Source organism: Grampus griseus (genome assembly GCF_964374135.1).
Source record: "Grampus griseus genome assembly, chromosome: 1".
Taxonomy (NCBI): Eukaryota; Metazoa; Chordata; class Mammalia; order Artiodactyla; family Delphinidae; genus Grampus; species Grampus griseus.
The window spans coordinates 73981894-73996380 of record NC_139017.1 but is presented as its reverse complement, the minus strand read 5'-3'; positions in this window follow the sequence as shown (position 1 = coordinate 73996380).

Below are 14487 nucleotides of genomic sequence, written 5' to 3'. Positions count from 1 at the left end.
GTCTTCCTTTGTAACTGTGCAACCATTTGGGGCACCAACCAACCCTTACTTAATAAGCACCCTTACTTCTTGCCAGATCTAATTTTAATTCTCGACAAACAACTTATGTAATTTTGCAGTTTTTGCGTTTATAAGCCTCCTCATTTGTAGTCCAGTGGAACACAATTCAGGTGCTTCTTGAATCTGTGTCTCCCTTGATATCATCCTCACTTTGGCTCAAATACAACTATTTTTTATTCCTTTTATAGATTTTTTTGGATTATTTCTGTCCATACCTTTTAGTCTTTTTATGCACATATATTACATATATAAATATAAATAAATATATATATAATTTGGGGATTTAGAATTATTTATTTATTTATTTTTGGCTGTGTTGGGTCTTCGTTGGGCGCATAGGCTTTCTCTAGTTGCGGCGAGCAGGAGCTACTCTTCATTGCAGTGCACAGGCTTCTCATTGCAGTGGCTTCTCTTATTGCGGAGCACGGGCTGTAGGTGCACAGGCTTCAGTAGTTGTGGTGCACGGGCTTAGTTGCTCCACGGCATGTGGGATCTTCCTGGACCAGGGCTCGAAGCCACGTCCCCGACATTGGCAGGTGGATTCTTAACCACTGCGCCACCAGGGAAGTCCAGGGAGGATTTTTTTTTTTTTTGAAAATTGACCCCAGAAGGGATTGTTGAATTTGATCCTTAAAGGGAATTCAGAAAAAGTTAATTGAGGCAATGGATCTGTCTCTCCCACCTTTCACCAAACTTGCTCACTAAAAAAGTGGGCAGCAAAGGAAAAGTTCCAGATGCAATCCAATAGGAAGAAAGAACTCCAAAGCTTTCTCTACTCCAACAGAGTACATCCAGTTTTCATCAGAGTTGTCAGGCATCAGCCAGAATTGGCAAACAATAGCCATTGTGACAACTGCTATCAAATCCATTGGTGGGTTGGGTGGTAGTTATTTAGTGAAGAGCTAGGAAGTGCTGAAAATTGTTAAAAATAAGCAAATTCATTCTTTTTGCTTTTGATGTGAAATTCCTAAATTGTGACCACACTGATTATAGAATTATGTATTCTATTTTTGTCCCATAATACCTTATCTTTATTACTTTGTATGTCACTAAATATCAAGAGCATGATTGTTCATTTACTCATTTTTTTTTTTTTCCCACTCAACAAGTAACTACAGTTGGCTGTCCATATCTGGGGGTTCCTCATCCTCAGATTCAAACAAGCATGGATCGAAAATTTTCAGAAAAATAATTCCAGAAAGTTCCAAAAAACAAAACTTGAATTTGCCTTTCTGGCAACTATTTACATTGCATTTACATACTACTTACAACTATTTGCATGGTATTTACATTCTATTGGGTATTACAAGTAATCTAGAGATGATTTAAAGTATACTGGAGGATGTGTGTAAGTTTTATGTGATACTGTACCATCTTATGTAAGGGACTTGAGCATCCATGGATTTTGGTATGGGGGGAGTTTCTGGAACCAGTACCCACAAGGGTACCAAGGGAAAACTGTATTCAGTTACACTGTGGCTTCTCTGCTCTCTTCTTCGGCCTGCTGGCCAGATTCTGAGGGCTCCCACATCTTAGTGGCTGCAGCTCCACAAGATGGACAGGACTTCCAAAGTCCTGGGTTTCCAAAGCATTGTATTAATGGTTTGAATCATAGTTGTAACAAAAGGAAACTTTATTCACCAATTACAGAGCCCTAGTAAGGAGTCACAACAGTCCTCCATGGCAGTTCATTTGAGAACTACCAATTTACAGTTGCCTGGTCAAGACTTTTTGCTGGCAACCCCCAAAACAAAACAAAACAACAAACCTCCAAGTGTGGCTTTACTAGTACACCCTAAATAGGGAAATACAATTTATTAAACATTTCCCATATTTTTCAAACATTTAAGTTGTTACCAATTTTTACTGTCATAAATAATAATTGTATATAAAAGAACTACTTTTGAATAAACATCTTTGCCCATGTTTATTTTCTTAGGATAGACTCCTATCAGGGACTGTCCTTTTTGTTTGTTTGTTTATGGGGATCTTAAAGGACCAGTAGGGTTAGCCACATTCTGTGGTTGGGCAGATAGGAGGGAAAAGCATGTGCCAGGGCATGGAATTCTGAGGTGTTGTGTCTATTCCAGGAATTGCCTCAGTTCTGCATGAGGAGAGTGCTAAGTCCATTAGGGCCTCAGATGGGGATGAGTCTCAAGAGGAGGTGCCTTTCTCCAGGGCACCTGGGATACTCTGCTTGTTATTGAACCAAACTTCGCTCTGCTCGCCAGTGTACAGTAAAGTCAATCTACTGACCCCAGGTTGTGGCGAAGGAAAGTGCAGCGTTTATTGTAGGTGCCAGACAAAGAGTCCGGGGCAGCTAATGCTCAAAAACCTGAACTCCCGCATGGGTTTCAGGGAAGCATTTTTATTATGTTTTACTTTTTAAAATTTATTTTTATTGGAGTATAGTTGCTTTACAATGTTGTGTTAGCCTATTGTACAACAACGTGAATCAGCTACATGTATACAAATATCTCCTCTTTTTTTGGATTTCCTTCCCATTTTGGTCACCACAGAGCACTGAATAGAGTTCCCGGAGCTACACAGTAGGTTTTCATTAGTTATCTATTTTATACAAAGTATCAAGAGTGTATAGATGTCAATCCCAATCTCCCAATTCATCCCACTCCCTCTTCCCCACCTTGGCGTCCATATGTTTGTTCTCTACGTCTGTGTCTCTATTTCTGCTTTGCAAATAAGATCATCTATACCATTTTTCTAGATTCCACATATGTGCATTAATATACGATATTTGTTTTTCTCTTTCTGACTTACTTCACTCTGTATGACAGTCTCTAGGTCCATCCATGTCTCTACAAATGACCCAATTTCTTTCCTTTTTATGGCTGAGTAATATTCCATTGTATGTATGTACCACATCTTCTTTATCCATTCCTCTGTTGATGGACATTTAGGTTGGGGAAGCATTTTTAAAGGCAAGGTGAGGGAGGGGAGTCGCAGGGTATGTGATCAGCTCTTGCACAATTCTCTGATTGGTTGATGGTGAGGTAACAGGGTGGTGTCACAGGGGTTAACATTATCAATCCTCAGGCTCCGGTAGCTCTGGGGGCTACAGTGCTCATGGTCATCAAGTAGTTAACTTCTTCCATTTGGTGGGGGTTTTAGCATCTGTAAAACAACTCAGGAAATGTGCATCGGATACTGTTATCTATATACTTCAGATAAGAACTAAAGATGCTGTGACTGCCATATGGCTGATTTACTGTTTAAATTCTTATCAGTTCTCCTGGCCCAACTGCTATTTTTGCCACTACATGTTCACATCCTCTCAATCATTAACTCTTGAGCCAGGCTTTTGTGACTCAGGGGCGGCCTGGGAGACTACAGCTTTTCTACAAAAAGGAGGCAGGCAGAGGACAAGGTGGTGAAGGGTCTGTCCCAGGAAAGTTCTATAGGGTCCTGCTCTGTTACGTGCTAAAGAATTTGGAGTTCATTTCTGAAGGTGACAAGGAGCCACTGAAGAATGTTAAAGGGGGAGTGAGTGACTCTCCCACTTACCAGCTGCGTGGCTCTGGGAAAGCCATCTCACCACTGTGAACCTGAGTCTCCTAATGGGTAAAATAGGGATAGATGCCTATCGTCTGGGGTGATGGCAAAGAATGAACTGGCTCATGACCATGAGGCATCCAGCTCAGCCCTGGTATGCAGCAGCTTCTGGGCAGCAGATTAGATTCTGTGTGATCCCTCCCTGTGGAGAAGAAGCTTTAAGGAGGCCAAGCAGGGCTGTTCTGTGGCCCAAGGTCCCTGGTGTGGGATTTGTGTGTGAACACCTTTGAGCAGTCTTCCTGCTAGGGCACTGGGAGGACTCCATCGAGGCTGTGCTTGCTGTGCTAACTTACCTCTTGGAGCAGCAGAAGCTGAAACCTTTTTTTTTTTTTTTAAACACAAGAGAACTCTTAGCTTGGGGTTGGAAACCATCTGCTTTCTTCTATTGGTGAGCTGCAAATTCTAATGATTATAATCTATCAAATATTTACAGAGCACCTATTAATACCTGGAATCTTCTGGCTACTGGAGATATGTCAGGGACCAAGACAGACAAATTTCTGCCTTCATAGGCCTTTCATTCTAGCAGGAAAGGCAAATAAAATACAAGTAAAATGAAACTAATAAAATTTTGGGTAAGTTGTAATGAGTGCCTTGATGGGAAAAACAAGGATCTGAGTGAGAGAAGAATCGAAGTAGAAAGTCAGGGAAGACTACACTGAAGAGGGGACATTGGAACTCAGACCTAGAGGAAGAAGAGGAACTAGGGTTGCAAATAAGGGAGGGACCAGGAGGAAGCTTTCTGGGTGGAGGGAAAAGCACATGCAGAGGCTGGGAGGTGGGGAGGGGCTTGGTCTGGGATGGGAATTGAAAAACACCAGTGTGCCTGTGTCAAGGGGAGCACGGGGGAGGGGGACTGGACATTCGGAGAGACAGTTTGGCTACATATCACAGGGGTTAAGAACGCAGGCTTGGGGAGTGAGTCATATTTTCTCTGCCGCTCATTAGCTATGTGATCTTGGACATGTCACCAACCCTTCCAAACCTCAGTTCTCTCATCTGGAAAATGGACTCAAAAGGAATACCTGCCTCCTAGGAATATTGTGGCTATAAATGAGTAAATACTTAGCAGTGTGCCTGGCACATAGTAAGTGCCCCACTCCTGTTAACTATAATTATTATTAATAAGTGGAGGGCGGGTTGGAGCCAGACAGACTTGTGTTGAAACCTGGCTCTGCTGCATGATTGCTTTGTGCCATAGAAAGTAAGCCTCCATGCCTTCTGTCTCCTCATCCATAAAATAGACTTCATATTCCTGGCAGGGGTAGGTTATTATGGGGATTATATGAAGTGATTTATGTGCAGCCATCCTGAAGGTAGCAGCCAACCTCTCAAGGTCTTTTAATTATTTTAAAGTATTTTCCCAAATATATCCAGCCTCTTTTTAAACACTCAAAAAAGAGACAGACAAAACCTTAATGAGGGACTTCCCTGGTGGCACAGTGGTTAAGAATCTGCCTGCCAGCGCAGGGGACACTGGTTCAAGCCCTGGTCTGGGAAGATCCCACGTGCCACGGAGCAACTAAGCCCGTGCACCAAAACTACTGAAGCCCGCGTGCCTAGAGCCCGTGCTCCGCAACAAGAGAAGCCACCGCAATGAGAAGCCCGTGCACTGCAATGAAGAGTAGCCCCTGCTCGCCGCAGCTAGAGAAAGCCTGCACGCAGCAACGAAGACCCAAAGCAGCCAAAAATAAATAAATTTATAAAAAAAAACTTAATGAAAATCAGTCACAAGTTTGCGGGTCTACTTATGTTATGGATTGGGGTAGTCGACAAAGAAAAACCTGGGAATTCTAGCCTTCCTCTTCCATCTTCTAGTCATAAGGGACTCTGATTTTCCAGAGCTCTTCAAAGGAGGAAGAAAAAAGGATGCTGTACCTTGAGTTAAGTAATCAGTCCAGAACAGAACACCAGCTTGTCTGGACCCCAAGAATGCTTGGAGTTGGGGGAGAACTCTGCAAGATGAGACCTGCCCATCATGGGCTGTAGTCTGCCAGTCTCATATGCAGTTACCTTTTCTTTATTAAAACTTGAGAGGAAGTGGTGTTCCAGACAGAAATTCTGGGGGCTATATGAAAGAGAAAGTTATTTAAGCCCCAGATACTCTGTGTTCATGGATAATGGAATGTGGCTGAGGAGTTCTCAGACCCACAGAAATGTGACTCCATGGGGCCCTGGTGACACAAACCCCTTGTGAAAAGCTGGCCACTTAGTATGAACTGGTGCCTCAATAGTATTAGCCAGCAAGTAGCTCTGGGGGTTCCAGGCAATCCTGTTTGGTAGCTGGAAGCTAGGGGAAGCTGCTGTGAGGCACCGGGGAAGTGTAAGCTTGGTGGAGATTTGTGCTGGGAGAGGGTGTGTCCTTGCTTCCTAGCTAATGCTGTGGAACCCTCTGGTGGCTGCAGAGTGAGTAGCTCTGCAGTTGGGTTTGCTTTCTTCTGACTGGGCCTGGCAGCATATGGAGCAGGAAGCTTTGTTGAGAAACCCGAGGGATGAAGATGGTGCTGGGAAGTGTTCAGAGCTGTACTGAGATGGAGGCTGTGATTTAGGTGGGAACCCTGCCCCAGTGGCTCATTCCTTTGGTAGCATTTCTCAGGGCTTGAACAGTGGGAACAGTAATGCTCTGTGTACATGATGAAAAAAAAAAAAGCATGAAAATAGAGACATTAGGTTGAACTAGCGTTTGGTGCTATATAGATAAAAGCCTCAACTGGGACATAGAATTCAACCAGTTTTATTGGTTGGCTTTTAAGCGCATTCATTCTAACAGTTTTGGGCACAGATATTCTGAAAGCCAAAGTGCCTGGATATTGGAGGATATACTTGCTGGTAATTAATGGGGGGCATCTTTGAGGTCTATATTGGTCATGTCCTATAAAAAGAAAAATGTAATCCAGGTCTCGCTTATTAAAAATTAACATAATAATTTTATAGTCTACAAAGCTCTGTCTCATGTGTTATTTTATTTGTTCCTTATAATCACCCCAAGAAGTATTTTAGGTCAATTAGAATTATGATTATTGTAATTTATTGAGGTTTACATATATTATTTCTAAGTCTCATAAAATCCCTGTAAGACAGATGCTAAGTGTGTTTTCAGATGAGGAAAGGAAGCTCAGAGAGTTTAAATAATAACTTACCTAAGGGCATCTGTATGGCCCTATTAGAACCCAGATAAGCCTACTGCTAAAGCCTCCCTATTGCCACCACCACCCTCTACTTTTGGGGAGGGGGGTAGAGCAGCAATAGGACAGCTGCTTAGGAACGTAGCCGTAATCTAGGCAGGAACATGGGAATATTCCCAAATAGCTCTAATAGGAGGTAGTGTGTGTGGCCAGTTTTGCATGGGTGTAGACAGTAAGACCAGCAAGAATTTAGAAGAGCAGGCTTCCTTTGCTGGGATCCTTAAGAATAACTTCATGGGAGATAAGATTTGAAGAGAGCCTTGAACATTGGGTCTCTATCCCATTTGATAGGCATCGATGGGGCATGTGGAACAGGTGCTGAAAGGAGGACCATCCTCTCAGCACAGAGGAGCGAATGTGCGGGACAGGTTTGGAGAAGGATCAAGTACAACTAGAAAAAGGGTTAGGATGAGGGATAAGGGCTAGATTATTGATGGTTTTGAGTTGCAGACTAAAAATTTAAATTGTAGACACAACTAAACAGCAGAAGCCAGAACCACTGACAACCAGAGGTGAGAGAGAATGGGGGCCAGGAGATGATGGAGGTGAAGCTGGTGATGATACAGGCCTGCACTGGAATGGTGGTGGTAAGAGTAGACAGGAAGGTACAGATCTGAGAAAAATCTGCAGGAAGAGTCCTGCCATTACTGAGCTGCAGGGCATGAGGGAGAGGATGAGCACAGCTACCCAGAATTGTCCAGCCCGGGCACCTGGAGTATTGTGGTACCTGCCCAATGCGGAGAGGAAATACTGGCTTCGGAAGGAAGGTGATAAAAATGCTGCAGGTGGGATTTCTAAGTGGAAATGACCTGCTTTGTGAGAGTGTGTAGACACAGGCTGTCCCAGTTGTCTGTTTCCCTGAGCACTGACCTTTGGCTACCTGTGCGTGTTTCATGGTCAGGCAGGGTCCTGGCAGGATTCCACTCCTGCAGAGTTCTTCCCAGCCAGGCTCAGTCCACGTCCCCTGGACCCCAACACCATTCACTAGCAGGCAGACACTAGCCCCAGGACCACTGCAGCCCTGCAATCTGCCGTGGCAAGACACAGCCAACACATCAGCAGGCCAGAACAAGCCCTGGGAGGCCCCTGGGCCCTGGCCCTCTCTACCAACTGGCCAACACAGCCTGTGGGCCCCTCAACCAGTGGTCCTGGGATCCAGCCCCACCCACCAGCGGGCTGACACCAGCTTCAGGACCCCCAGGGCCCTGTAACCAGAGACCACTGGGCCCCAGCCCCGGCTACCAGCAGGCCAACACCAGTTATGAGACACATTGGACTCTTCAGCCAGCCACCCCAGGATCTATCCCCAATCACCAGTGGGCTAGCATCAGCTTTGGGACACCCCGGAAACTGTAGCCATCTGTGTCAGGAAGCAGCCCTGCCTACCAGCAGGTCAACACTAGATCTGGGAACCGTGGCTTCACAACCACCCACCCTAGAACCTGGCTGTGCACACCAGTGTGCCAGCACTAGCCCTAGGACCCCCCTGGGGTTCTGCAGCTAGCTGCCTTGTGACCCAGCTCCATCAACCAGCAGCTGGCAGCCTCTGCACAAGGCAGGGCCTGGCAGCCAACTGGACAAGGGACGAGCCATGCCTACCAGACTGCCCACAGTAGTCAGCCACCACAACAGGACCCACGCAGCCCACATATAAGGGGTGCCCCTGGAGCATATAGCTCTGGTGACCAGAGGGGAGTATGTTGCTGGACACAGGACATCTCCTATAAAAGGCCACTTCTCCAAGGTTGGGAAATATAACCAACCTACCAGATACATAGAGATATAAACAACAAATTAGGCAAATGAGGCACCAGAGGAACATGTTTCAAACAAAGGAATATGATAAAATCCCAGAAAAGCTAAGTGAAGTAGAGATAGGTAATGTATTCAATAAAGAGTTCAAGGTAGTGATCATAAAGATGATCAAACAACTTGGGAGAAGAATGGATGAATACAGTGAGAAGTTTTCAATAAAGAGAAAATATAACGAAGAACTAAAGAGATGAAGAATATCTGAAATTAAAAAAATACACTAGAAGGAATCAACAGTGGATTAAATAATACAGAGGAATGGATCAGTGATCTGGAAGACAGAGTAGTGGAAATCACTGAAGCTGAGCAGAGAAAAGAAAAAAGAATAAAAAGAGGTGAGGACAGTTTAAGAGACCTCTGAGACAATAGCAAGTGTACTAACATTTACATTATAGCGGTCCTAGAAGGAGAAGAGAGAAAGGGGCAGAGAACATGTTTGAAGACATAATAGCTGAAAACTTCTGTAACCTGGGAAAGGAAACAAACATCTAGGTCCAGGAAGCACAGAGAGTCCCAAATAGGATCAACCCAAAGAGGACCATACCAAGACACACTGTAATTAAAATGGCAAAAATTAAAGAGAGAATATTAAAAGCAGCAAGGGAGGGGCTTCCACTACTTCTGGTGGTCCAGTGGTTGAGAATCCGTCTTGCAATGCAGGGGATACCAGTTCCATCCCTGGTCGGGGAACTAAGATCCCACATGCTGCAGGGCAACTAAGCCCATGCGCCACAACTACTGAGCCTGTGCGCTGCAACTGGAGAGAAGCCCGCGCACTGCAATGAAGAGCCTGCACACCGCAATGAAAGATCCCGCATGCTGCAACTAAGACCTGACGCAGCCAAAAAATAAATAAAAAATAAGATAAATAAAGCTTAAAAAAAAAACAAAAACAGCAAGGGAAAAGCAACAAGTTCTGTACATGGGAACTCCCATAAGGCTATCAGCTGACTTTTCAGCAGAAACTCTGCAGGTCAAAAGGGAGTGGCACAATATATTTAAAGTTATGAAAGGAAAAAACCTACAACACGAATACTCCACCCAGCAAAGCTCTTGTTCAGATTTGATGGAGAGATCAAAAGTTTTACAGACAAGCAAAAGTTAAGAGTTGAGCAACACCAAACCAGCTTTACAAGAAATGTCAAAGGGGACTTCACTGGTGGCGCAGTGGATGAGAATCCGCCTGCCAATGCAGGGGTCGTGGGTTCAAGCCCTGGTCCAGGAAGATCCCACATGCCGCGGAGCAACTAAGCCCGTGCGCCACACCTACTGAAGCCCACGCGTCTAGAGCCCGTGCTCTGCAACAGTGAGAAGCCCGTGCACCGCAACGAAGAGTAGTCCCCACTCGCCACAACTAGAGAAAGCCCGTGTGCAGCAACGAAGATGCAACGCAGCCAAAAATAAATAAAACTAAATCTTAAAAAAAAAAAAAAGAAATGTCAAAGGAATTGCTCTAAGCAAAAAAGAAAAGGTACAACTAGAAACATAGAAATTACGAAAGGGGGCTTCCCTGGTGGTGCAGTGGTTGAGAGTCCGCCTGCCGATGCAGCGGACACGGGTTCGCGCCCTGGTCTGGGAAGATCCCACATGCCCCAGAGCGGCTGGGCCCGTTGAGCCATGGCCGCTGAGCCTGCGCGTCCGGAGCCTGTGCTCCGCAACGGGAGAGGCCACAACAGTGAGAGGCCCGCGTACCGAAAGAAAAAAAAAAAAAATTACGAAAGGAAAAAACTCATTGGAAAATGCAAATATATAGAAAAAGTAGTAAACCAACCATGTACAAAGGTAGTAGGAAGGTTAAAAAACAAAAGTAGTAAAATCATCTATATCTGCAATAAATAGTTAAAGGATACACAAAACAAAACGATATAAAATATGATGTCAAAAACAATAATCATGGGAAGAGGGAAGTAAAAATGCAGGGCTGTTAAAATGCATTTGAAATTAAGACATCAGCAACTTAGAATAATTTTATATATATATATATATATATATATATACACACACACACATATACATATATATGTATATATATATATAGAGAGAGAGAGACCTCATAGTAACCAGGTTCTACCATTCATTAGCTTTGAGACTTAGGCCAAGTTACTAACCTCTCTGAATTTGTTTTTTCATCTTCAAAGTGAGGATAATAATAACCAATATTTGGGAAAGCCATTGCACTTTATTATACAGATCATTTTTGTATATTCATTCAGAAACTTACTGAGTGCCAACTATATGCCCGGCACTATCTAAATGCTGAGGATATAGAAATACAGAAAATATAGAAAAATATAGAAAGACATAGTCTCTGTCTTCAGGAACCCCGCTCTAGTAGGCCAGGCAGACAAATAAAACATGTAAGGTGAAAAGTATTGTGGTCAAAGTGCTTCTGGTTGTTGGCTGGAGTGCAGAGAAGAGAGCAGAGATAGGGGAGTTGGGGAGGCTTCCTGGAGGAGGAGCCACTTGAGGCTAACCTGAAGGATGAGTAAGAGCCAGGTGAAGAAGGTGGAGGGATGAGGGAATAAGGGAGAGGCATCCAGAGAACCACAGATGATTTGGAAGGTTTGGTGGGTACGTGGGATGTGTGGGTACATGGGAGCTTGCAGGAGATCAAGACATAGAATCTGTAAAGGGCCAAATCACAAAGAGCTACTGGTGCTGAGTGAAGAAATCTGAACTTTATTTTGAATACTGTGAGGAACATTGAAAGCTTAATACTTTTTAAAAATAATAAATTAATTAATTAATTTTCACTCTGCCGGGTCTTAGTTGTGGCACGCAAGATCTTCTTTGTGGCATGCAGGATCTTTAATTGTGGCATGTGGGATCCTTAGTTGTGGCATGCGGGATCTTTTAGTTGCGGCATGTGAGCTTCTTAGTTGCAGCACGCGGACTCTTAATTTCAGCATGCATGTGGGATCTAGTTCCCCGACCAGGGATTGAACTCAGGCCCCCTACATTGGGAGCATGAAGTCTTACACACTGGACCACCAGGGAAGTCCCGAAAGCTTAATACTTATATACCTTTTTCTGATTATAAGAGTAAACGGTATCCATTGATAGAAAAATGAAAAATACAGAAACATATAAAGAACAAAAGGAGCATCCAGAGATAACCATTGTTCATATTTTGGTAAATATAGTTGATGAAGTTATATATGTATGTCTGCTATATCCTGGCTACTTAACATGTGGTTCATGGGCCAGCAGCAGCGGCATCACCTGGGAGCTTGTTAGAAATGCAGAATCTCCCGTTCCACCACGGACTCAGGGAATCAGAATCTGCAGCTGAAATGGAATGAAGCTGCATGGCAGTGTATTCTTAAGTGCCTCATGGGTAGTGAAGTAGTTGAGGGACAGGGCGAGTCACACTGGTCAGACTAGGAAGGGAGGCTTCTCAGAAGACCTGAGACTTGAGGTAAGTTTTGTAGAATATGTGGTATTAGGCCAAATAGAGGGGAGGGAAACAACAAATGGATTAGTGGTCAAGATAGGGTTTGGAAGTGTTTTTAGTCAGAGTTCTCCAGAGAAACATAACCAAGAGCATATATAGATACATATAGAAGGAAATTTATTATATCAATTGGCTCATGAGGTGATGGAGGACGAGAAGTCCCATGATATGCTGTCTGCAAGCTGGAGATCCCGGAATGCTGGTGCGATAATGTAGTCCAAGTCCAAAGGCCTGAGAATTCGGAGGGCAGATGTTGCAAGTCCCCACCTGAGTCTGAAAGCCAGAAAACCAGGAGTGTCGAAGTCTGAGAGCAGGAGAAGGTGGATGTCTCAGCTCAGAGAGGGCAAATTCGCCCTTCCTCTGTCTTCTGTTCTATTCAGCCTCTCAAGGGATCTGATGCTGCCCACCCACATCGGGAGGACCTTTTGCTTTACTCAGTCTACCAATTCAAATGCTAATCTCTTCCAGAAACACCCTCACGACATACCCAGAAATCATATTTTATCAGCTATCTGGGCATCCCTTTTTTTTTTTTTTTTGCGGTATGCGGGCCTCTCACTGTTGTGGCCTCTCCCGTTGCGGAGCACAGGCTCCGGACGCGCAGGCTCAGCGGCCATGGCTCACGGGCCCAGCTGCTCCACGGCATGTGGGATCTTCCCGGACCAGGGCACGAACCCATATCCCCTGCATCGGCAGGTGGACTCTCAACCACTGCGCCACCAGGGAAGCCCCTGGGCATCCCTTTTGCCCAATCAAGCTGACACATAAAATTAACCATCATGAGGAGTCAGGCAGACTTGGCCTTGCCTCTTATTTGCTGTGAGACCTGGGAAAACTTCTCAGTCTCTCTGTGCCTTAGTGTCTTACTCTATAAACTAGGCATTAATAATCGTGCTTATATTATAGAATTGTTGAGGAATACTTGTTAAGATATAATATATGTAAAGCTCTTAGACACACAGTAAGTACTTAATAAGTTTTAGCTATTAGAATTATTACTATTAATGCCAACAATAAGGGTACAACATTTAGGACATGGAAGACAATAAATTTAAGTCGAATCATGTCAAATTGAATTCCATGTGAAGGAAGAAACAGCAAAGGTGCAGAGGTAATCTATTTGTTGTTCCCCTCCCCTCTATTTGGCCTAATTCCACATATTCTACAAAATTTACCTGCAAGCTGGAGATCCTGGAAAGCCGGTGTGATAATGTAGTCTCAGTCCAAAAGCCCGAGAATTTGGAGGGCAGATGGTGCAGGTTCAAACCAGGTTGAAGAGCTTATTCTTGTTAAGAATGCAGAAATTGGACTTCCCTGGTGGTGCAGTGGTTAAGAATCCACCTGCCCATGCAGGGGACACGGGTTCGAGCCTTGGTCCAGGAAGATTCCACATGCTGCGGAGCAACTAAGCCCATGCGCCACAACTACTGAGCCTGCGCTCTAGAGCCCGCGAGCCACAACTACTGAAACCCACGTGCTTAGAGCCTGTGCTTCACAACAAGAGAAGCCACCGCGATGAGAAGCCCGCGCACCACAACGAAGAGTAGCCCCCGTGTGCCACAACTAGAGAAAGCCCGCGCGCAGCAATGAAGACCCAACGCAGCCAAAAATAAATTAATTAATAAATTTATTAAAAAAGAAAAAAAAAGAATGCAGACATATAGGCCAGCTAGGAGTGCTAGTTGAAGTGTGACTGGTTATGACTTTCATTGATGGGAGAAACTAGGGACATAAGAGGAGAAGTTCAAAGACTGAGTTTGAGTCTTAAGGTACAGAAAGAAGAGTGGGCAAAGGAAACAAAAAGGATGAGAGGTTGCTAAAAGGAAGAAGGGATCCTTGAAGAAAGGTCTGGTGCAGGAAATGCACTAGATGATCTAGGAACATCTTATACCAAGAAGAAGGAAGTTATCAAAGACTACTAGGGTCATGTCATAGGAACTTAGGCCCCAACTCAAAGGAACTCCCACTGGCCAAACATGAGACAGTTATGAGCATTGATAAGGAAAACAATGGAAACATATTTAATATGCTTAAATCCATGAGTTACTAATGATACTAAATAATGACAGCAAAACGATCTCATTGCTCACTTTTTTTTTTTGGCCGCGCTGTGCGGCATGCGGGATCTTAGTTCCCAGACCAGGGATCGAACCTGTGTCCCCTGCATTGGAGGCACGGAGTCTTAACCACTGAACTGCCAGGGAACTCCCCCATTGGTCACTTTTAGAGGATGCTAGGTAATGATTCTGACACCAACTACTGTATGCGTGTTTTTTTCCCCACACGACCAAGCAGTTCTCTGACACCAGCTGGGTGTCCTACGATTTAACTCAATTCTGACACTATCTCCCTGGAGATAGGGTCAGATCCACATGGTAAGGGCTCAGTCCTTTCCCTCCCCTCACT